This window comes from Osmia lignaria, unplaced genomic scaffold (assembly GCF_051020975.1).
Source record: "Osmia lignaria lignaria isolate PbOS001 unplaced genomic scaffold, iyOsmLign1 scaffold0002, whole genome shotgun sequence".
Lineage (NCBI taxonomy): Eukaryota > Metazoa > Arthropoda > Insecta > Hymenoptera > Megachilidae > Osmia > Osmia lignaria.
In genome coordinates, this window is record NW_027478159.1 from 4,112,097 (window position 1) to 4,137,746 (window position 25,650).

The window sequence follows — 25,650 nt, forward strand, 5'->3', positions numbered from 1 at the left end:
TAGAGAATTATGTTTCCTACAATTTATGTTCTATGATATTTTTTGATCAGAAGCGTAGTTTTCGAGATATATCGAGATATTTAAAAGTTCCGAAGCCGCACCAACATAATAGGGATACAGAAACACCGTGGCCCCTTTCTTTGAGATAACTCTGCACTAGTGCGAGCCGCAAATGCCAGTTCCAGCTTAGCTGTGCAGAAGAAGAACAACAAGAAGAAGAAATATCTCGAAATATGTCCGTCAGGCCCCTTCCCTTGAGATAAATCTGCAAATATCTCGGAAACGAAGCGAGCTATGGCAAAATGTTAAGAGACCTTTTTTGTAGAGAATTAAGTTTCCTACTTTTTATGTTCTATGATATTTTTCGATCAGAGGCGTAGTTCTCGAGATATATCAAGATATTTAAAAGTTCCGAAGCCGCACCAACATAATAGAGATACAGAAACACCGTGGCCCCTTTCTTTGAGATAACTCTGCACGATTGCGAGCTGGAAATGCCACTTCCAGTTTAGCTGTGCAGAAGAAGAACAACAAGAAGAAGAAATATCTCGAAATATGTCCATCAGGACCCTTCCCTTGAGATAAATCTGCAAATATCTCGGAAACGAAGCGAGCTATGGCAAAATGTTAAGAGACCTTTTTTGTAGAGAATAATGTTTCCTACAATTTACGTTCTATGATATTTTTTGATGAGAAGCGTAGTTTTCGAGATATATCGAGATATTTAAAAGTTCCGAAGCCGCACCAACATAATAGAGATACAGAAACACCGTCGCCCCTCTCTTTGAGATAACTCTGCACTATTGCGACCTGCAAATGCCACTTCCAGCTCAGCTGTGCAGAAGAAGAACAACAAGAAGAAGAAATATCTCGAAATATGTCCGTCAGGCCCCTTCCCTTGAGATAAATCTGCAAATATCTCGGAAACGAAGCGAGCTATGGCAAAATGTTAAGAGACCGTTTTTGTAGAGAATTAAGTTTCCTACTTTTTATGTTCTATGATATTTTTTGATCAGATGCGTGGTTCTCGAGATATATCAAGATATTTAAAAGTTCCGAAGCCGCACCAACATAATAGAGATACAGAAACACCGTGGCCCCTTTGTTAGAGATAACTCTGCACTATTGCGAGCTGCAAATGCCACTTCCAGCTTAGCTGTGCAGAAGAAGAACAACAAGAAGAAGAAATATCTCGAAATATGTCCGTCAGGCCCCTTCCCTTGAGATATATCTGCAAATATCTCGGAAACGAAGCGAGCTATGGCAAAATGTTAAGAGACCTTTTTTGTAGAGAATTATGTTTCCTACAATTTATGTTCTATGATATTTTTTGATCAGAAGCGTAGTTTTCGAGATATATCGAGATATTTAAAAGTTCCGAAGCCGCACCAACATAATAGAGATACAGAAACACCGTGGCCCCTTTCTTTGAGATAACTCTGCACTAGTGCGAGCTGCAAATGCCACTTCCAGCTTAGCTGTGCAGAAGAAGAACAACAAGAAGAAGAAATATCTCGAAATATGTCCGTCAGGCCCCTTCCCTTGAGATAAATCTGCAAATATCTCGGGAACGAAGCGAGCTATGGCAAAATGTTAAGAGACCTTTTTTGTAGAGAATTAAGTTTCCTACTTTTTATGTTCTATGATATTTTTTGATCAGATGCGTAGTTCTCGAGATATATCAAGATATTTAAAAGTTCCGAAGGCGCACCAACATAATAGAGATACAGAAACACCGTGGCCCCTTTCTTTGAGATAACTCTGCACTATTGCGAGCTGCAAATGCCACTTCCAGCTTAGCTGTGCAGAGGAAGAACAACAAGAAGAAGAAGTATCTCGAAATATGTCCGTCAGGCCCGTTCCTTTGAGCTGAATCTGCAAATATCTCGGAAACGAAGCGAGCTATGGCAAAATGTTAAGAGACGTTTTTTGTAGTGAATTATGTTTCCTACAATTTATGTTCTATGATATTTTTTGATCAGAAGCGTAGTTTTCGAGATATATCGAGATATTTAAAAGTTCCGAAGCCGCACCAACATAATAGAGATACAGAAACACCGTGGCTCCTTTCTTTGAGATAACTCTGCACTAGTGCGAGCCGCAAATGCCACTTCCAGCTTAGCTGTGCAGAAGAAGAACAACAAGAAGAAGAAATATCTCGAAATATGTCCGTCAGGCCCCTTCCCTTGAGATAAATCTGCAAATATCTCGGAAACGAAGCGAGCTATGGCAAAATGTTAAGAGACCTTTTTTGTAGAGAATTAAGTTTCCTACTTTTTATGTTCTATGATATTTTTCGATCAGAGGCATAGTTCTCGAGATATATCAAGATATTTAAAAGTTCCGAAGCCGCACCAACATAATAGAGATACAGAAACACCGTGGCCCCTTTCTTTGAGATAACTCTGCACGATTGCGAGCTGGAAATGCCACTTCCAGTTTAGCTGTGCAGAAGAAGAACAACAAGAAGAAGAAATATCTCGAAATATGTCCATCAGGACCCTTCCCTTGAGATAAATCTGCAAATATCTCGGAAACGAAGCGAGCTATGGCAAAATGTTAAGAGACCTTTTTTGTAGAGAATTAAGTTTCCTACTTTTTAGCTTCTATGATATTTTTTGATCAGATGCGTAGTTCTCGAGATATATCAAGATATTTAAAAGTTCCGAAGCCGCACCAACATAATAGAGATACAGAAACACCGTGGCCCCTTTCTTTGAGATAACTCTGCACTAGTGCGAGCCGCAAATGCCACTTCCAGCTTAGCTGTGCAGAAGAAGAACAACAAGAAGAAGAAATATCTCGAAATATGTCCGACAGGCCCCTTCCCTTGACATAAATCTGCAAATATCTCGGAAACGAAGCGAGCTATGGCGAAATGTTAAGAGACCTTTTTTGTAGAGAATTAAGTTTCCTACTTTTTATCTTCTATGATGTTTTTTGATCAGATGCGTAGTTCTCGAGATGTATCAAGATATTTAAAAGTTCCGAAGCCGCACCAACATAATAGAGATACAGAAACGCCGTGGCCCCTTTCTTTGAGATAACTCTGCACTATTGCGCGCTGCAAATGCCACTTCCAGCTTAGCTGTGCAGAAGAAGAACAACAAGAAGAAGAAATATCTCGAAATATGTCCGTCAGGCCCCTTCCCTTGAGATAAATCTGCAAATATCTCGGAAACGAAGCGAGCTATGGCAAAATGTTAAGAGACCTTTTTTGTAGAGAATTAAGTTTCCTACTTTTTACGTTCTATGATATTTTTTGATCAGAAGCGTAGTTTTCGAGATATATCGAGATATGTAAAAGTACCGAAGCCGCACCAACATAATAGAGATACAGAAACACCGTGGCCCCTTTCTTTGGGATAACTCTGCACTATTGCGAGCTGCAAATGCCACTTCCAGCTTAGCTGTGCAGAAGAAGAACAACAAGAAGAAGAAATATCTCGAAATATGTCCGTCAGGCCGCTTCCCTTGAGATAAATCTGCAAATATCTCGGAAACGAAGCGAGCTATGGCAAAATGTTAAGAGACCTTTTTTGTAGAGCATTAAGTTTCCTACTTTTTATGTTCTATGATATTTTTCGATCAGAGGCGTAGTTCTCGAGATATATCAAGATATTTAAAAGTTCCGAAGCCGCACCAACATAATAGAGATACAGAAACACCGTGGCCCCTTTCTTTGAGATAACTCTGCACGATTGCGAGCTGGAAATGCCACTTCCAGTTTAGCTGTGCAGCAGAAGAACAACAAGAAGAAGAAATATCTCGAAATATGTCCGTCAGGCCCCTTCCCTTGAGATATATCTGCAAATATCTCGGAAACGAAGCGAGCTATGGCAAAATGTTAAGAGCCCTTTTTTGTAGAGAATTATGTTTCGTACAATTTATGTTCTATGATATTTTTTGGTGAGAAGCGTAGTTTTCGAGATATATCGAGATATTTAAAAGTTCCAAAGCCGCACCAACATAATAGAGATACAGAAACACCGTGGCCCCTTTCTTTGAGATAACTCTGCACTAGTGCGAGTCGCAAATGCCACTTTCAGCTTAGCTGTGCAGAAGAAGAACAACAAGAAGAAGAAATATCTCGAAATATGTCCGTCAGGCCCCTTCCCTTGAGATAAATCTGCAAATATCTCGGAAACGAAGCGAGCTATGGCAAAATGTTAAGAGACCTTTTTTGTAGAGAATTAAGTTTCCTACTTTTTATGTTCTATGATATTTTTTGATCAGATGCGTGGTTCTCGAGATATATCAAGATATTTAAAAGTTCCGAAGCCGCACCAACATAATAGAGATACAGAAACACCGTGGCCCCTTTGTTAGAGATAACTCTGCACTATTGCGAGCTGCAAATGCCACTTCCAGCTTAGCTGTGCAGAAGAAGAACAACAAGAAGAAGAAATATCTCGAAATATGTCCGTCAGGCCCCTTCCCTTGAGATATATCTGCAAATATCTCGGAAACGAAGCGAGCTATGGCAAAATGTTAAGAGACCTTTTTTGTAGAGAATTATGTTTCCTACAATTTATGTTCTATGATATTTTTTGATCAGAAGCGTAGTTTTCGAGATATATCGAGATATTTAAAAGTTCCGAAGCCGCACCAACATAATAGAGATACAGAAACACCGTGGCCCCTTTCTTTGAGATAACTCTGCACTAGTGCGAGCTGCAAATGCCACTTCCAGCTTAGCTGTGCAGAAGAAGAACAACAAGAAGAAGAAATATCTCGAAATATGTCCGTCAGGCCCCTTCCCTTGAGATAAATCTGCAAATATCTCGGGAACGAAGCGAGCTATGGCAAAATGTTAAGAGACCTTTTTTGTAGAGAATTAAGTTTCCTACTTTTTATGTTCTATGATATTTTTTGATCAGATGCGTAGTTCTCGAGATATATCAAGATATTTAAAAGTTCCGAAGGCGCACCAACATAATAGAGATACAGAAACACCGTGGCCCCTTTCTTTGAGATAACTCTGCACTATTGCGAGCTGCAAATGCCACTTCCAGCTTAGCTGTGCAGAGGAAGAACAACAAGAAGAAGAAGTATCTCGAAATATGTCCGTCAGGCCCGTTCCTTTGAGCTGAATCTGCAAATATCTCGGAAACGAAGCGAGCTATGGCAAAATGTTAAGAGACGTTTTTTGTAGTGAATTATGTTTCCTACAATTTATGTTCTATGATATTTTTTGATCAGAAGCGTAGTTTTCGAGATATATCGAGATATTTAAAAGTTCCGAAGCCGCACCAACATAATAGAGATACAGAAACACCGTGGCTCCTTTCTTTGAGATAACTCTGCACTAGTGCGAGCCGCAAATGCCACTTCCAGCTTAGCTGTGCAGAAGAAGAACAACAAGAAGAAGAAATATCTCGAAATATGTCCGTCAGGCCCCTTCCCTTGAGATAAATCTGCAAATATCTCGGAAACGAAGCGAGCTATGGCAAAATGTTAAGAGACCTTTTTTGTAGAGAATTAAGTTTCCTACTTTTTATGTTCTATGATATTTTTCGATCAGAGGCATAGTTCTCGAGATATATCAAGATATTTAAAAGTTCCGAAGCCGCACCAACATAATAGAGATACAGAAACACCGTGGCCCCTTTCTTTGAGATAACTCTGCACGATTGCGAGCTGGAAATGCCACTTCCAGTTTAGCTGTGCAGAAGAAGAACAACAAGAAGAAGAAATATCTCGAAATATGTCCATCAGGACCCTTCCCTTGAGATAAATCTGCAAATATCTCGGAAACGAAGCGAGCTATGGCAAAATGTTAAGAGACCTTTTTTGTAGAGAATTAAGTTTCCTACTTTTTATGTTCTATGATATTTTTTGATCAGATGCGTAGTTCTCGAGATATATCAAGATATTTAAAAGTTCCGAAGCCGCACCAACATAATAGAGATACAGAAACACCGTGGCCCCTTTCTTTGAGATAACTCTGCACTAGTGCGAGCCGCAAATGCCACTTCCAGCTTAGCTGTGCAGAAGAAGAACAACAAGAAGAAGAAATATCTCGAAATATGTCCGACAGGCCCCTTCCCTTGACATAAATCTGCAAATATCTCGGAAACGAAGCGAGCTATGGCGAAATGTTAAGAGACCTTTTTTGTAGAGAATTAAGTTTCCTACTTTTTATCTTCTATGATGTTTTTTGATCAGATGCGTAGTTCTCGAGATGTATCAAGATATTTAAAAGTTCCGAAGCCGCACCAACATAATAGAGATACAGAAACACCGTGGCCCCTTTCTTTGAGATAACTCTGCACTATTGCGCGCTGCAAATGCCACTTCCAGCTTAGCTGTGCAGAAGAAGAACAACAAGAAGAAGAAATATCTCGAAATATGTCCGTCAGGCCCCTTCCCTTGAGATAAATCTGCAAATATCTCGGAAACGAAGCGAGCTATGGCAAAATGTTAAGAGACCTTTTTTGTAGAGAATTAAGTTTCCTACTTTTTACGTTCTATGATATTTTTTGATCAGAAGCGTAGTTTTCGAGATATATCGAGATATTTAAAAGTTCCGAAGCCGCACCAACATAATAGAGATACAGAAACACCGTGGCCCCTTTCTTTGAGATAACTCTGCACGATTGCGAGCTGGAAATGCCGCTTCCAGTTTAGCTGTGCAGAAGAAGAACAACAAGAAGAAGAAATATCTCGAAATATGTCCATCAGGACCCTTCCCTTGAGATAAATCTGCAAATATCTCGGAAACGAAGCGAGCTATGGCAAAATGTTAAGAGACCTTTTTTGTAGAGAATTATGTTTCCTACAATTTATGTTCTATGATATTTTTTGATCAGAAGCGTAGTTTTCGAGATATATCGAGATATGTAAAAGTACCGAAGCCGCACCAACATAATAGAGATACAGAAACACCGTGGCCCCTTTCTTTGGGATAACTCTGCACTATTGCGAGCTGCAAATGCCACTTCCAGCTTAGCTGTGCAGAAGAAGAACAACAAGAAGAAGAAATATCTCGAAATATGTCCGTCAGGCCGCTTCCCTTGAGATAAATCTGCAAATATCTCGGAAACGAAGCGAGCTATGGCAAAATGTTAAGAGACCTTTTTTGTAGAGCATTAAGTTTCCTACTTTTTATGTTCTATGATATTTTTCGATCAGAGGCGTAGTTCTCGAGATATATCAAGATATTTAAAAGTTCCGAAGCCGCACCAACATAATAGAGATACAGAAACACCGTGGCCCCTTTCTTTGAGATAACTCTGCACGATTGCGAGCTGGAAATGCCACTTCCAGTTTAGCTGTGCAGCAGAAGAACAACAAGAAGAAGAAATATCTCGAAATATGTCCGTCAGGCCCCTTCCCTTGAGATATATCTGCAAATATCTCGGAAACGAAGCGAGCTATGGCAAAATGTTAAGAGCCCTTTTTTGTAGAGAATTATGTTTCGTACAATTTATGTTCTATGATATTTTTTGGTGAGAAGCGTAGTTTTCGAGATATATCGAGATATTTAAAAGTTCCAAAGCCGCACCAACATAATAGAGATACAGAAACACCGTGGCCCCTTTCTTTGAGATAACTCTGCACTAGTGCGAGTCGCAAATGCCACTTTCAGCTTAGCTGTGCAGAAGAAGAACAACAAGAAGAAGAAATATCTCGAAATATGTCCGTCAGGCCCCTTCCCTTGAGATAAATCTGCAAATATCTCGGAAACGAAGCGAGCTATGGCAAAATGTTCAGAGACCTTTTTTGTAGAGAATTAAGTTTCCTACGTTTTATGTTCTATGATATTTTTTGATCAGATGCGTAGTTCTCGAGATATATCAAGATATTTAAAAGTTCCGAAGCCGCACCAACATAATAGAGATACAGAAACACCGTGGCCCCTTTCTTTGAGATAACTCTGCACTATTGCGAGCTGCAAATGCCACTTCCAGCTTAGCTGTGCAGAGGAAGAACAGCAAGAAGAAGAAATATCTCGAAATATGTCCGTCAGGCCAGTTCCTTTGAGCTGAATCTGCAAATATCTCGGAAACGAAGCGAGCTATGGCAAAATGTTAAGAGACGTTTTTTGTAGAGAATTATGTTTCCTACAATTTATGTTCTATGATATTTTTTGATCAGAAGCGTAGTTTTCGAGATGTATCGAGATATTTAAAAGTTCCGAAGCCGCACCAACATAATAGGGATACAGAAACACCGTGGCCCCTTTCTTTGAGATAACTCTGCAGTATTGCGAGCTGTAAATGCCACTTCCAGCTTAGCTGTGCAGAAGAAGAACAACAAGAAGAAGAAATATCTCGAAATATGTCCGTCAGGCCCCTTCCCTTGAGATATATCTGCAAATATCTCGGAAACGAAGCGAGCTATGGCAAAATGTTAAGGGACCTTTTTTGTAGAGAATTAAGTTTCCTACTTTTTATGTTCTATGATATTTTTTGATCAGATGCGTAGTTTTCGAGATATATCGAGATATTTAAAAGTTCCGAAGCCGCACCAACATAATTGAGATACAGAAACACCGTGGCCCCTTTCGTTGAGATAACTCTGCAGTAGTGCGAGCCGCAAATGCCACTTCCAGCTTAGCTGTGCAGAAGAAGCACAACAAGAAGAAGAAATATCTCGAAATATGTCCGTCAGGCCCCTTCCCTTGAGATAAATCTGCAAATATCTCGGAAACGAAGCGAGCTATGGCAAAATGTTAAGAGACGTTTTTTGTAGAGGATTATGTTTCCTACAATTTATGTTCTATGATATTTTTTGATCAGAAGCGTAGTTTTCGAGATATATCGAGATATTTAAAAGTTCCGAAGCCGCACCAACATAATAGGGATACAGAAACACCGTGGCCCCTTTCTTTGAGATAACTCTGCACTAGTGCGAGCCGCAAATGCCACTTCCAGCTTAGCTGTGCAGAAGAAGAACAACAAGAAGAAGAAGTATCTCGAAATATGTCCGCCAGGCCCCTTCCCTTGAGATAAATCTGCAAATATCTCGGAAACGGAGCGAGCTATGGCCAATTGTTAAGAGACCTTTTTTGTAGAGAATTAAGTTTCCTACTTTTTATGTTCTATGATATTTTTTGATCAGATGCGTAGTTCTCGAGATATATCAAGATATTTAAAAGTTCCGAAGCCGCACCAACATAATAGGGATACAGAAACACCGTGGCCCCTTTCTTTGAGATAACTCTGCACTAGTGCGAGCCGCAAATGCCACTTCCAGCTTAGCTGTGCAGAAGAAGAACAACAAGAAGAAGAAATATCTCGAAATATGTCCGTCAGGCCCCTTCCCTTGAGATATATCTGCAAATATCTCGGAAACGAAGCGAGCTATGGCAAAATGTTAAGAGACCTTTTTTGTAGAGAATTAAGTTTCCTACTTTTTATGTTCTATGATATTTTTTGATCAGATGCGTAGTTCTCGAGATATATCAAGATATTTAAAAGTTCCGAAGCCGCACCAACATAATAGAGATACAGAAACACCGTGGCCCCTTTCTTTGAGATATCTCTGCACTATTGCGAGCTGTAAATGCCACATCCAGCTTAGCTGTGCAGAAGAAGAACATCAAGAAGAAGAAATATCTCGAAATATGTCCGTCAGGCCCCTTCCCTTGAGATAAATCTGCGAATATCTCGGAAACGAAGAGAGCTATGGCAAAATGTTAAGAGACCTTTTTTGTAGAGAATTAAGTTTCCTACTTTTTATGTTCTATGATATTTTTTGATCTGATGCGTAGTTCTCGAGATATATCAAGATATTTAAAAGTTCCAAAGCCGCACCAACATAATAGTGATACAGAAACACCGTGGCCCCTTTCTTTGAGATAACTCTGCACTATTGCGAGCTGCAATTGCCACTTGCAGCTTAGCTGTGCAGAGGAAGAACAACAAGAAGAAGAAATATCTCGAAATATGTCCGTCAGGCCAGTTCCTTTGAGCTGAATCTGCAAATATCTCGGAAACGAAGCGAGCTATGGCAAAATGTTAAGAGACGTTTTTTGTAGAGAATTATGTTTCCTACAATTTATGTTCTATGATATTTTTTGATCAGAAGCGTAGTTTTCGAGATGTATCGAGATATTTAAAAGTTCCGAAGCCGCACCAACATAATAGGGATACAGAAACACCGTGGCCCCTTTCTTTGAGATAACTCTGCACTATTGCGAGCCGCAAATGCCACTTCCAGCTTAGCTGTGCAGAAGGAGAACAACAAGAAGAAGAAATATCTCGAAATATGTCCGTCAGGCCCCTTCCCTTGAGATATATCTGCAAATATCTCGGAAACGAAGAGAGCTATGGCAAAATCTTGAGAGACCTTTTTTGTAGAGAATTAAGTTTCCCACGTTTTATGTTCTATGATATTTTTTGATCAGATGCGTAGTTCTCGAGATATATCAAGATATTTAAAAGTTCCGAAGCCGCACCAACATAATAGAGATACAGAAACACCGTGGCCCCTTTCTTTGAGATAACTCTGCACTATTGCGAGCTGCAAATGCCACTTCCAGCTTAGCTGTGCAGAAGAAGAACATCAAGAAGAAGAAATATCTCGAAATATGTCCGTCAGGCCCCTTCCCTTGAGATAAATCTGCAAATATCTCGGAAACGAAGCGAGCTATGGCAAAATGTTGAGAGACCTTTTTTGTAGAGAATTATGTTTCCTACGTTTTATGTTCTATGATATTTTTTGATCAGATGCGTAGTTCTCGAGATATATCAAGATATTTAAAAGTTCCGAAGCCGCACCAACATAATAGAGATACAGAAACACCGTGGCCCCTTTCTTTGAGATAACTCTGCACTATTGCGAGCTGCAAGTGCCACTTCCAGCTTAGCTGTGCAGAAGAAGAACATCAAGAAGAAGAAATATCTCGAAATATGTCCGTCAGGCCCCTTCCCTTGAGATAAATCTGCAAATATCTTGGAAACGAAGAGAGCTATGGCAAAATGTTACGAGACCTTTTTTGTAGAGAATTAAGTTTCCTACTTTTTATGTTCTATAATATTTTTTGATCTGATGCGTAGTTCTCGAGATATATCAAGATATTTAAAAGTTCCGAAGCCGCACCAACATAATAGAGATACAGAAACACCGTGGCCCCTTTCTTTGAGATAACTCTGCACTATTGCGAGCTGTAAATGCCACTTCCAGCTTAGCTGTGCAGAAGAAGAACAACAAGAAGAAGAAATATCTCGAAATATGTCCGTCAGGCCCCTTCACTTGAGATATATCTGCAAATATCTCGGAAACGAAGCGAGCTATGGCAAAATGTTAAGAGACCTTTTTTGTAGAGAATTATGTTTCCTACAATTTATGTTCTATGATATTTTTTGATCAGAAGCGTAGTTTTCGAGATATATCAAGATATTTAAAAGTTCCGAAGCCGCACCAACATAATAGAGATACAGAAACACCGTGGCCCCTTTCTTTGAGATAACTCTGCACTATTGCGAGCTGTAAATGCCACTTCCAGCTTAGCTGTGCAGATGAAGAACAACAAGAAGAAGAAATATCTCGAAATATGTCCGTCAGGCCCCTTCCCTTGAGATATATCTGCAAATATCTCGGAAACGAAGCGAGCTATGGCAAAATGTTAAGAGACCTTTTTTGTAGAAAATTATGTTTCGTACAATTTATGTTCTATGATATTTTTTGGTGAGAAGCGTAGTTTTCGAGATATATCGAGATATTTAAAAGTTCCAAAGCCGCACCAACATAATAGAGATACAGAAACACCGTGGCCCCTTTCTTTGAGATAACTCTGCACTAGTGCGAGTCGCAAATGCCACTTTCAGCTTAGCTGTGCAGAAGAAGAACAACAAGAAGAAGAAATATCTCGAAATATGTCCGTCAGGCCCCTTCCCTTGAGATAAATCTGCAAATATCTCGGAAACGAAGCGAGCTATGGCAAAATGTTCAGAGACCTTTTTTGTAGAGAATTAAGTTTCCTACGTTTTATGTTCTATGATATTTTTTGATCAGATGCGTAGTTCTCGAGATATATCAAGATATTTAAAAGTTCCGAAGCCGCACCAACATAATAGAGATACAGAAACACCGTGGCCCCTTTCTTTGAGATAACTCTGCACTAGTGCGAGCTGCAAATGCCACTTCCAGCTTAGCTGTGCAGAAGAAGAACAACAAGAAGAAGAAATATCTCGAAATATGTCCGTCAGGCCCCTTCCCTTGAGATAAATCTGCAAATATCTCGGGAACGAAGCGAGCTATGGCAAAATGTTAAGAGACCTTTTTTGTAGAGAATTAAGTTTCCTACTTTTTATGTTCTATGATATTTTTTGATCAGATGCGTAGTTCTCGAGATATATCAAGATATTTAAAAGTTCCGAAGGCGCACCAACATAATAGAGATACAGAAACACCGTGGCCCCTTTCTTTGAGATAACTCTGCACTATTGCGAGCTGCAAATGCCACTTCCAGCTTAGCTGTGCAGAGGAAGAACAACAAGAAGAAGAAGTATCTCGAAATATGTCCGTCAGGCCCGTTCCTTTGAGCTGAATCTGCAAATATCTCGGAAACGAAGCGAGCTATGGCAAAATGTTAAGAGACGTTTTTTGTAGTGAATTATGTTTCCTACAATTTATGTTCTATGATATTTTTTGATCAGAAGCGTAGTTTTCGAGATATATCGAGATATTTAAAAGTTCCGAAGCCGCACCAACATAATAGAGATACAGAAACACCGTGGCTCCTTTCTTTGAGATAACTCTGCACTAGTGCGAGCCGCAAATGCCACTTCCAGCTTAGCTGTGCAGAAGAAGAACAACAAGAAGAAGAAATATCTCGAAATATGTCCGTCAGGCCCCTTCCCTTGAGATAAATCTGCAAATATCTCGGAAACGAAGCGAGCTATGGCAAAATGTTAAGAGACCTTTTTTGTAGAGAATTAAGTTTCCTACTTTTTATGTTCTATGATATTTTTCGATCAGAGGCATAGTTCTCGAGATATATCAAGATATTTAAAAGTTCCGAAGCCGCACCAACATAATAGAGATACAGAAACACCGTGGCCCCTTTCTTTGAGATAACTCTGCACGATTGCGAGCTGGAAATGCCACTTCCAGTTTAGCTGTGCAGAAGAAGAACAACAAGAAGAAGAAATATCTCGAAATATGTCCATCAGGACCCTTCCCTTGAGATAAATCTGCAAATATCTCGGAAACGAAGCGAGCTATGGCAAAATGTTAAGAGACCTTTTTTGTAGAGAATTAAGTTTCCTACTTTTTATGTTCTATGATATTTTTTGATCAGATGCGTAGTTCTCGAGATATATCAAGATATTTAAAAGTTCCGAAGCCGCACCAACATAATAGAGATACAGAAACACCGTGGCCCCTTTCTTTGAGATAACTCTGCACTAGTGCGAGCCGCAAATGCCACTTCCAGCTTAGCTGTGCAGAAGAAGAACAACAAGAAGAAGAAATATCTCGAAATATGTCCGACAGGCCCCTTCCCTTGACATAAATCTGCAAATATCTCGGAAACGAAGCGAGCTATGGCGAAATGTTAAGAGACCTTTTTTGTAGAGAATTAAGTTTCCTACTTTTTATCTTCTATGATGTTTTTTGATCAGATGCGTAGTTCTCGAGATGTATCAAGATATTTAAAAGTTCCGAAGCCGCACCAACATAATAGAGATACAGAAACACCGTGGCCCCTTTCTTTGAGATAACTCTGCACTATTGCGCGCTGCAAATGCCACTTCCAGCTTAGCTGTGCAGAAGAAGAACAACAAGAAGAAGAAATATCTCGAAATATGTCCGTCAGGCCCCTTCCCTTGAGATAAATCTGCAAATATCTCGGAAACGAAGCGAGCTATGGCAAAATGTTAAGAGACCTTTTTTGTAGAGAATTAAGTTTCCTACTTTTTACGTTCTATGATATTTTTTGATCAGAAGCGTAGTTTTCGAGATATATCGAGATATTTAAAAGTTCCGAAGCCGCACCAACATAATAGAGATACAGAAACACCGTGGCCCCTTTCTTTGAGATAACTCTGCACGATTGCGAGCTGGAAATGCCGCTTCCAGTTTAGCTGTGCAGAAGAAGAACAACAAGAAGAAGAAATATCTCGAAATATGTCCATCAGGACCCTTCCCTTGAGATAAATCTGCAAATATCTCGGAAACGAAGCGAGCTATGGCAAAATGTTAAGAGACCTTTTTTGTAGAGAATTATGTTTCCTACAATTTATGTTCTATGATATTTTTTGATCAGAAGCGTAGTTTTCGAGATATATCGAGATATGTAAAAGTACCGAAGCCGCACCAACATAATAGAGATACAGAAACACCGTGGCCCCTTTCTTTGGGATAACTCTGCACTATTGCGAGCTGCAAATGCCACTTCCAGCTTAGCTGTGCAGAAGAAGAACAACAAGAAGAAGAAATATCTCGAAATATGTCCGTCAGGCCGCTTCCCTTGAGATAAATCTGCAAATATCTCGGAAACGAAGCGAGCTATGGCAAAATGTTAAGAGACCTTTTTTGTAGAGCATTAAGTTTCCTACTTTTTATGTTCTATGATATTTTTCGATCAGAGGCGTAGTTCTCGAGATATATCAAGATATTTAAAAGTTCCGAAGCCGCACCAACATAATAGAGATACAGAAACACCGTGGCCCCTTTCTTTGAGATAACTCTGCACGATTGCGAGCTGGAAATGCCACTTCCAGTTTAGCTGTGCAGCAGAAGAACAACAAGAAGAAGAAATATCTCGAAATATGTCCGTCAGGCCCCTTCCCTTGAGATATATCTGCAAATATCTCGGAAACGAAGCGAGCTATGGCAAAATGTTAAGAGCCCTTTTTTGTAGAGAATTATGTTTCGTACAATTTATGTTCTATGATATTTTTTGGTGAGAAGCGTAGTTTTCGAGATATATCGAGATATTTAAAAGTTCCAAAGCCGCACCAACATAATAGAGATACAGAAACACCGTGGCCCCTTTCTTTGAGATAACTCTGCACTAGTGCGAGTCGCAAATGCCACTTTCAGCTTAGCTGTGCAGAAGAAGAACAACAAGAAGAAGAAATATCTCGAAATATGTCCGTCAGGCCCCTTCCCTTGAGATAAATCTGCAAATATCTCGGAAACGAAGCGAGCTATGGCAAAATGTTCAGAGACCTTTTTTGTAGAGAATTAAGTTTCCTACGTTTTATGTTCTATGATATTTTTTGATCAGATGCGTAGTTCTCGAGATGTATCGAGATATTTAAAAGTTCCGAAGCCGCACCAACATAATAGGGATACAGAAACACCGTGGCCCCTTTCTTTGAGATAACTCTGCAGTATTGCGAGCTGTAAATGCCACTTCCAGCTTAGCTGTGCAGAAGAAGAACAACAAGAAGAAGAAATATCTCGAAATATGTCCGTCAGGCCCCTTCCCTTGAGATATATCTGCAAATATCTCGGAAACGAAGCGAGCTATGGCAAAATGTTAAGGGACCTTTTTTGTAGAGAATTAAGTTTCCTACTTTTTATGTTCTATGATATTTTTTGATCAGATGCGTAGTTTTCGAGATATATCGAGATATTTAAAAGTTCCGAAGCCGCACCAACATAATTGAGATACAGAAACACCGTGGCCCCTTTCGTTGAGATAACTCTGCAGTAGTGCGAGCCGCAAATGCCACTTCCAGCTTAGCTGTGCAGAAGAAGCACAACAAGAAGAAGAAATATCTCGAAATATGTCCGTCAGGCCCCTTCCCTTGAGATAAATCTGCAAATATCTCGGAAACGAAGCGAGCTATGGCAAAATGTTAAGAGACGTTTTTTGTAGAGGATTATGTTTCCTACAATTTATGTTCTATGATATTTTTTGATCAGAAGCGTAGTTTTCGAGATATATCGAGATATTTAAAAGTTCCGAAGCCGCACCAACATAATAGGGATACAGAAACACCGTGGCCCCTTTCTTTGAGATAACTCTGCACTAGTGCGAGCCGCAAATGCCACTTCCAGCTTAGCTGTGCAGAAGAAGAACAACAAGAAGAAGAAGTATCTCGAAATATGTCCGCCAGGCCCCTTCCCTTGAGATAAATCTGCAAATATCTCGGAAACGGAGCGAGCTATGGCCAATTGTTAAGAGACCTTTTTTGTAGAGAATTAAGTTTCCTACTTTTTATGTTCTATGATATTTTTTGATCAGATGCGTAGTTCTCGAGATATATCAAGATATTTAAAAGTTCCGAAGCCGCACCAACATAATAGGGATACAGAAACACCGTGGCCCCTTTCTTTGAGATAACTCTGCACTAGTGCGAGCCGCAAATGCCACTTCCAGCTTAGCTGTGCAGAAGAAGAACAACAAGAAGAAGAAATATCTCGAAATATGTCCGTCAGGCCCCTTCCCTTGAGATATATCTGCAAATATCTCGGAAACGAAGCGAGCTATGGCAAAATGTTAAGAGACCTTTTTTGTAGAGAATTAAGTTTCCTACTTTTTATGTTCTATGATATTTTTTGATCAGATGCGTAGTTCTCGAGATATATCAAGATATTTAAAAGTTCCGAAGCCGCACCAACATAATAGAGATACAGAAACACCGTGGCCCCTTTCTTTGAGATATCTCTGCACTATTGCGAGCTGTAAATGCCACATCCAGCTTAGCTGTGCAGAAGAAGAACATCAAGAAGAAGAAATATCTCGAAATATGTCCGTCAGGCCCCTTCCCTTGAGATAAATCTGCGAATATCTCGGAAACGAAGAGAGCTATGGCAAAATGTTAAGAGACCTTTTTTGTAGAGAATTAAGTTTCCTACTTTTTATGTTCTATGATATTTTTTGATCTGATGCGTAGTTCTCGAGATATATCAAGATATTTAAAAGTTCCAAAGCCGCACCAACATAATAGTGATACAGAAACACCGTGGCCCCTTTCTTTGAGATAACTCTGCACTATTGCGAGCTGCAATTGCCACTTGCAGCTTAGCTGTGCAGAGGAAGAACAACAAGAAGAAGAAATATCTCGAAATATGTCCGTCAGGCCAGTTCCTTTGAGCTGAATCTGCAAATATCTCGGAAACGAAGCGAGCTATGGCAAAATGTTAAGAGACGTTTTTTGTAGAGAATTATGTTTCCTACAATTTATGTTCTATGATATTTTTTGATCAGAAGCGTAGTTTTCGAGATGTATCGAGATATTTAAAAGTTCCGAAGCCGCACCAACATAATAGGGATACAGAAACACCGTGGCCCCTTTCTTTGAGATAACTCTGCACTATTGCGAGCCGCAAATGCCACTTCCAGCTTAGCTGTGCAGAAGGAGAACAACAAGAAGAAGAAATATCTCGAAATATGTCCGTCAGGCCCCTTCCCTTGAGATATATCTGCAAATATCTCGGAAACGAAGAGAGCTATGGCAAAATCTTGAGAGACCTTTTTTGTAGAGAATTAAGTTTCCCACGTTTTATGTTCTATGATATTTTTTGATCAGATGCGTAGTTCTCGAGATATATCAAGATATTTAAAAGTTCCGAAGCCGCACCAACATAATAGAGATACAGAAACACCGTGGCCCCTTTCTTTGAGATAACTCTGCACTATTGCGAGCTGCAAATGCCACTTCCAGCTTAGCTGTGCAGAAGAAGAACATCAAGAAGAAGAAATATCTCGAAATATGTCCGTCAGGCCCCTTCCCTTGAGATAAATCTGCAAATATCTCGGAAACGAAGCGAGCTATGGCAAAATGTTGAGAGACCTTTTTTGTAGAGAATTATGTTTCCTACGTTTTATGTTCTATGATATTTTTTGATCAGATGCGTAGTTCTCGAGATATATCAAGATATTTAAAAGTTCCGAAGCCGCACCAACATAATAGAGATACAGAAACACCGTGGCCCCTTTCTTTGAGATAACTCTGCACTATTGCGAGCTGCAAGTGCCACTTCCAGCTTAGCTGTGCAGAAGAAGAACATCAAGAAGAAGAAATATCTCGAAATATGTCCGTCAGGCCCCTTCCCTTGAGATAAATCTGCAAATATCTTGGAAACGAAGAGAGCTATGGCAAAATGTTACGAGACCTTTTTTGTAGAGAATTAAGTTTCCTACTTTTTATGTTCTATAATATTTTTTGATCTGATGCGTAGTTCTCGAGATATATCAAGATATTTAAAAGTTCCGAAGCCGCACCAACATAATAGAGATACAGAAACACCGTGGCCCCTTTCTTTGAGATAACTCTGCACTATTGCGAGCTGTAAATGCCACTTCCAGCTTAGCTGTGCAGAAGAAGAACAACAAGAAGAAGAAATATCTCGAAATATGTCCGTCAGGCCCCTTCACTTGAGATATATCTGCAAATATCTCGGAAACGAAGCGAGCTATGGCAAAATGTTAAGAGACCTTTTTTGTAGAGAATTATGTTTCCTACAATTTATGTTCTATGATATTTTTTGATCAGAAGCGTAGTTTTCGAGATATATCAAGATATTTAAAAGTTCCGAAGCCGCACCAACATAATAGAGATACAGAAACACCGTGGCCCCTTTCTTTGAGATAACTCTGCACTATTGCGAGCTGTAAATGCCACTTCCAGCTTAGCTGTGCAGATGAAGAACAACAAGAAGAAGAAATATCTCGAAATATGTCCGTCAGGCCCCTTCCCTTGAGATATATCTGCAAATATCTCGGAAACGAAGCGAGCTATGGCAAAATGTTAAGAGACCTTTTTTGTAGAAAATTATGTTTCGTACAATTTATGTTCTATGATATTTTTTGGTGAGAAGCGTAGTTTTCGAGATATATCGAGATATTTAAAAGTTCCAAAGCCGCACCAACATAATAGAGATACAGAAACACCGTGGCCCCTTTCTTTGAGATAACTCTGCACTAGTGCGAGTCGCAAATGCCACTTTCAGCTTAGCTGTGCAGAAGAAGAACAACAAGAAGAAGAAATATCTCGAAATATGTCCGTCAGGCCCCTTCCCTTGAGATAAATCTGCAAATATCTCGGAAACGAAGCGAGCTATGGCAAAATGTTCAGAGACCTTTTTTGTAGAGAATTAAGTTTCCTACGTTTTATGTTCTATGATATTTTTTGATCAGATGCGTAGTTCTCGAGATATATCAAGATATTTAAAAGTTCCGAAGCCGCACCAACATAATAGAGATACAGAAACACCGTGGCCCCTTTCTTTGAGATAACTCTGCACTATTGCGAGCTGCAAGTGCCACTTCCAGCTTAGCTGTGCAGAAGAAGAACATCAAGAAGAAGAAATATCTCGAAATTTGTCCGACAGGCCCCTTCCCTTGAGATAAATCTGCAAATATCTTGGAAACGAAGAGAGCTATGGCAAAATGTTACGAGACCTTTTTTGTAGAGCATTAAGTTTCCTACTTTTTATGTTCTATAATATTTTTTGATCTGATGCGTAGTTCTCGAGATATATCAAGATATTTAAAAGTTCCGAAGCCGCACCAACATAATAGAGATACAGAAACACCGTGGCCCCTTTCTTTGAGATAACTCTGCACTATTGCGAGCTGTAAATGCCACTTCCAGCTTAGCTGTGCAGAAGAAGAACAACAAGAAGAAGAAATATCTCGAAATATGTCCGTCAGGCCCCTTCACTTGAGATATATCTGCAAATATCTCGGAAACGAAGCGAGCTATGGCAAAATGTTAAGAGACCTTTTTTGTAGAGAATTATGTTTCCTACAATTTATGTTCTATGATATTTTTTGATCAGAAGCGTAGTTTTCGAGATATATCGAGATATTTAAAAGTTCCGAAGCCGCACCAACATAATAGAGATACAGAAACACCGTGGCCCCTCTCTTTGAGATAACTCTGCACTATTGCGAGCTGCAAATGCCACTTCCAGCTTAGCTGTGCAGAAGAAGAACATCAAGAAGAAGAAATATCTCGAAATATGTGCGTCAGGCCCCTTCCCTTGAGATAAATCTGCAAATATCTCGGAAACGAAGAGAGCTATGGCAAAATGTTAAGAGACCTTTTCTGTAGAGAATTAAGTTTCCTACTTTTTATGTTCTATAATATTTTTTGATCTGATGCGTAGTTCTCGAGATATATCAAGATATTTAAAAGTTCCGAAGCCGCACCAACATAATAGAGATACAGAAACACCGTGGCCCCTTTCTTTGAGATAACTCTGCACTATTGCGAGCTGTAAATGCCACTTCGAGCTTAGCTGTGCAGATGAAGAACAACAAGAAGAAGAAATATCTCGAAATATGTCCGTCAGGCCCCTTCCCTTGAGATATATCTGCAAATATCTCGGAAACGAAGCGAGCTATGGCAAAATGTTAAGAGACCTTTTTTGTAGAAAATTATGTTTCGTACAATTTATGTTCTATGATATTTTTTGGTCAGAAGCGTAGTTTTCGAGATATATCGAGATATTTAAAAGTTCCAAAGCCGCACCAACATAATAGAGATACAGAAACACCGTGGCCCCTTTCTTTGAGATAACTCTGCACTAGTGCGAGCCGCAAATGCCACTTCCAGCTTAGCTGTGCAGAAGAAGAACAACAAGAAGAAGAAATATCTCGAAATATGTCCGTCAGGCCCCTTCCCTTGAGATAAATCTGCAAATATCTCGGAAACGAAGCGAGCTATGGCAAAATGTTGAGAGACCTTTTTTGTAGAGAATTAAGTTTCCTACGTTTTATGTTCTATGATATTTTTTGATCAGATGCGTAGTTCTCGAGATATATCAAGATATTTAAAAGTTCCGAAGCCGCACCAACATAATAGAGATACAGAAACACCGTGGCCCCTTTCTTTGAGATAACTCTGCACTATTGCGAGCTGCAAATGCCACTTCCAGCTTAGCTGTGCAGAAGAAGAACATCAAGAAGAAGAAATATCTCGAAATATGTCCGTCAGGCCCCTTCCCTTGAGATAAATCTGCAAATATCTTGGAAACGAAGAGAGCTATGGCAAAATGTTAAGAGACCTTTTTTGTAGAGAATTAAGTTTCCTACTTTTTATGTTCTATAATATTTTTTGATCTGATGCGTAGTTCTCGAGATATATCAAGATATTTAAAAGTTCCGAAGCCGCACCAACATAATAGAGATACAGAAACACCGTGGCCCCTTTCTTTGAGATAACTCTGCACTATTGCGAGCTGTAAATGCCACTTCCAGCTTAGCTGTGCAGAAGAAGAACAACAAGAAGAAGAAATATCTCGAAATATGTCCGTCAGGCCCCTTCCCTTGAGATATATCTGCAAATATCTCGGAAACGAAGCGAGCTATGGCAAAATGTTAAGAGACCTTTCTTGTAGAGAATTATGTTTCCTACAATTTATGTTCTATGATATTTTTTGATCAGAAGCGTAGTTTTCGAGATATATCAAGATATCTAAAAGTTCCGAAGCCGCACCAACATAATAGAGATACAGAAACACCGTGGCCCCTTTCTTTGAGATAACTCTGCACTATCGCGAGCTGTAAATGCCACTTCCAGCTTAGCTGTGCAGAAGAAGAACAAGAAGAAGAAGAAATATCTCGAAATATGTCCGTCAGGCCCCTTCCCTTGAGATATATCTGCAAATATCTCGGAAACGAAGCGAGCTATGACAAAATGTTAAGAGACCTTTTTTGTAGAGAATTATGTTTCCTACAATTTATGTTCTATGATATTTTTTGATCAGAAGCGTAGTTTTCGAGATATATCGAGATATTTAAAAGTTCCGAAGCCGCACCAACATAATAGAGATACAGAAACACCGTGGCCCCTTTCTTTGAGATAACTCTGCACTAGTGCGAGCCGCAAATGCCACTTCCAGCTTAGCTGTGCAGAAGAAGAACAACAAGAAGAAGAAATATCTCGAAATATGTCCGTCAGGCCCCTTCCCTTGAGATAAATCTGCAAATATCTCGGAAACGAAGCGAGGTATGGCAAAATGTTAAGAGACCTTTTTTGTAGAGAATTAAGTTTCCTACTTTTTATGTTCTATGATATTTTTTGATCAGATGCGTAGTTCTCGAGATATATCAAGATATCTAAAAGTTCCGAAGCCGCACCAACATAATAGAGATACAGAAACACCGTGGCCCCTTTCTTTGAGATAACTCTGCACTATTGCGAGCTGCAAATGCCACTTCCAGCTTAGCTGTGCAGAAGAAGAACAAGAAGAAGAAGAAATATCTCGAAATATGTCCGTCAGGCCCCTTCCCTTGAGATAAATCTGCAAATATCTCGGAAACGAAGAGAGCTATGGCAAAATGTTAAGAGACCTTTTTTGTAGAGAATTAAGTTTCCTACTTTGTATGTTCTATGATATTTTTTGATTAGATGCGTAGTTCTCGAGATATATCAAGATATTTAAAAGTTCCGAAGCCGCACCAACATAATAGAGATACAGAAACACCGTGGCCCCTTTCTTTGAGATAACTCTGCACTATTGCGAGCTGCAAATGCCACTTCCAGCTTAGCTGTGCAGAAGAAGAACAACAAGAAGAAGAAATATCTCGAAATATGTCCGTCAGGCCCCTTCCCTTGAGATAAATCTGCAAATATCTCGGAAACGAAGCGAGCTATGGCAAAATGTTAAGAGACCTTATTTGCAGAGAATTAAGTTTCCTACTTTTTATGTTCTATGATATTTTTTGATCAGATGCGTAGTTCTCGAGATATATCAAGATATTTAAAAGTTCCGAAGCCGCACCAACATAATAGAGATACAGAAACACCGTGGCCCCTTTCTTTGAGATAACTCTGCACTATTGCGAGCTGTAAATGCCACTTCCAGCTTAGCTGTGCAGAAGAAGAACAACAAGAAGAAGAAATATCTCGAAATATGTCCGTCAGGCCCCTTCCCTTGAGATATATCTGCAAATATCTCGGAAACGAAGCGAGCTATGGCAAAATGTTAAGAGACCTTTTTTGTAGAGAATTAAGTTTCCTACTTTTTATGTTCTATGATATTTTTTGATCAGATGCGTAGTTCTCGAGATATATCAAGATATTTAAAAGTTCCGAAGCCGCACCAACATAATAGAGATACAGAAACACCGTGGCCCCTTTCTTTGAGATAACTCTGCACTATTGCGAGCTGCAAATGCCACTTCCAGCTTAGCTGTGCAGAGGAAGAACAACAAGAAGAAGAAATATCTCGAAATATGTCCGTCAGGCCAGTTCCTTTGAGCTGAATCTGCAAATATCTCGGAAACGAAGCGAGCTATGGCAAAATGTTAAGAGACGTTTTTTATAGAGAATTATGTTTCCTACAATTTATGTTCTATGATATTTTTTGATCAGAAGCGTAGTTTTCGAGATATATCGAGATATTTAAAAGTTCCGAAGCCGCACCAACATAATAGGGATACAGAAACACCGTGGCCCCTTTCTTTGAGATAACTCTGCACTAGTGCGAGCCGCAAATGCCACTTCCAGCTTAGCTGTGCAGAAGAAGAACAACAAGAAGAAGAAATATCTCGAAATATGTCCGTCAGGCCCCTTCCCTTGAGATAAATCTGCAAATATCTCGGAAACGAAGCGAGCTATGGCGAAATGTTAAGAGACCTTTTTTGTAGAGAATTAAGTTTCCTACTTTTTATGTTCTATGATATTTTTTGATCAGATGCGTAGTTCTCGAGATATATCAAGATATTTAAAAGTTCCGAAGCCGCACCAACATAATAGAGATACAGAAACACCGTGGCCCCTTTCTTTGAGATAACTCTGCACGATTGCGAGCTGTAAATGCCACTTCCAGCTTAGCTGTGCAGAAGAAGGACAACAAGAAGAAGAAATATCTCGAAATATGTCCGTCAGGCCCCTTCCCTTGAGATAAATCTGCAAATATCTCGGAAACGAAGCGAGCTATGGCAAAATGTTAAGAGACCTTTTTTGTAGAGAATTAAGTTTCCTACTTTTTATGTTCTATGATATTTTTTGATCAGATGCGTAGTTCTCGAGATATATCAAGATATTTAAAAGTTCCGAAGCCGCACCAACATAATAGAGATACAGAAACACCGTGGCCCCTTTCTTTGAGATAACTCTGCACTAGTGCGAGCCGCAAATGCCACTTCCAGCTTAGCTGTGCAGAAGAAGAACAACAAGAAGAAGAAATATCTCGAAATATGTCCGACAGGCCCCTTCCCTTGACATAAATCTGCAAATATCTCGGAAACGAAGCGAGCTATGGCGAAATGTTAAGAGACCTTTTTTGTAGAGAATTAAGTTTCCTACTTTTTATCTTCTATGATGTTTTTTGATCAGATGCGTAGTTCTCGAGATGTATCAAGATATTTAAAAGTTCCGAAGCCGCACCAACATAATAGAGATACAGAAACACCGTGGCCCCTTTCTTTGAGATAACTCTGCACTATTGCGCGCTGCAAATGCCACTTCCAGCTTAGCTGTGCAGAAGAAGAACAACAAGAAGAAGAAATATCTCGAAATATGTCCGTCAGGCCCCTTCCCTTGAGATAAATCTGCAAATATCTCGGAAACGAAGCGAGCTATGGCAAAATGTTAAGAGACCTTTTTTGTAGAGAATTAAGTTTCCTACTTTTTACGTTCTATGATATTTTTTGATCAGAAGCGTAGTTTTCGAGATATATCGAGATATTTAAAAGTTCCGAAGCCGCACCAACATAATAGAGATACAGAAACACCGTGGCCCCTTTCTTTGAGATAACTCTGCACGATTGCGAGCTGGAAATGCCGCTTCCAGTTTAGCTGTGCAGAAGAAGAACAACAAGAAGAAGAAATATCTCGAAATATGTCCATCAGGACCCTTCCCTTGAGATAAATCTGCAAATATCTCGGAAACGAAGCGAGCTATGGCAAAATGTTAAGAGACCTTTTTTGTAGAGAATTATGTTTCCTACAATTTATGTTCTATGATATTTTTTGATCAGAAGCGTAGTTTTCGAGATATATCGAGATATGTAAAAGTACCGAAGCCGCACCAACATAATAGAGATACAGAAACACCGTGGCCCCTTTCTTTGGGATAACTCTGCACTATTGCGAGCTGCAAATGCCACTTCCAGCTTAGCTGTGCAGAAGAAGAACAACAAGAAGAAGAAATATCTCGAAATATGTCCGTCAGGCCGCTTCCCTTGAGATAAATCTGCAAATATCTCGGAAACGAAGCGAGCTATGGCAAAATGTTAAGAGACCTTTTTTGTAGAGCATTAAGTTTCCTACTTTTTATGTTCTATGATATTTTTCGATCAGAGGCGTAGTTCTCGAGATATATCAAGATATTTAAAAGTTCCGAAGCCGCACCAACATAATAGAGATACAGAAACACCGTGGCCCCTTTCTTTGAGATAACTCTGCACGATTGCGAGCTGGAAATGCCACTTCCAGTTTAGCTGTGCAGCAGAAGAACAACAAGAAGAAGAAATATCTCGAAATATGTCCGTCAGGCCCCTTCCCTTGAGATATATCTGCAAATATCTCGGAAACGAAGCGAGCTATGGCAAAATGTTAAGAGCCCTTTTTTGTAGAGAATTATGTTTCGTACAATTTATGTTCTATGATATTTTTTGGTGAGAAGCGTAGTTTTCGAGATATATCGAGATATTTAAAAGTTCCAAAGCCGCACCAACATAATAGAGATACAGAAACACCGTGGCCCCTTTCTTTGAGATAACTCTGCACTAGTGCGAGTCGCAAATGCCACTTTCAGCTTAGCTGTGCAGAAGAAGAACAACAA